This window comes from Olea europaea, unplaced genomic scaffold (assembly GCF_002742605.1).
Source record: "Olea europaea var. sylvestris unplaced genomic scaffold, O_europaea_v1 scaffold997, whole genome shotgun sequence".
NCBI lineage: Eukaryota > Viridiplantae > Streptophyta > Magnoliopsida > Lamiales > Oleaceae > Olea > Olea europaea.
In genome coordinates, this window is record NW_019268485.1 from 135,213 (window position 1) to 135,478 (window position 266).

Genomic DNA, 266 nt, shown 5'->3' on the forward strand with positions numbered 1-266 from the left:
TGTTAAGCTAACACATAAGATGTGTGAAAACAAAGAGTTGTCAGCTTAATGATCTGGGAGTTGTATGGAGATACAATTGATAATAGTATCTACCCAAATATTATATTAGGGCTTGTTGAGTACACTCAAGGTCTTAATAAAATAGATGGGATCCCAGCCCACTGGGAGTCAAGCATGGACTCCATAAATTTATGTGAGAGGGTCATAAATTTTATTTAAACAGTGGGAGCATAATTAATTTAATAAAAGACCATATTAAATTAATT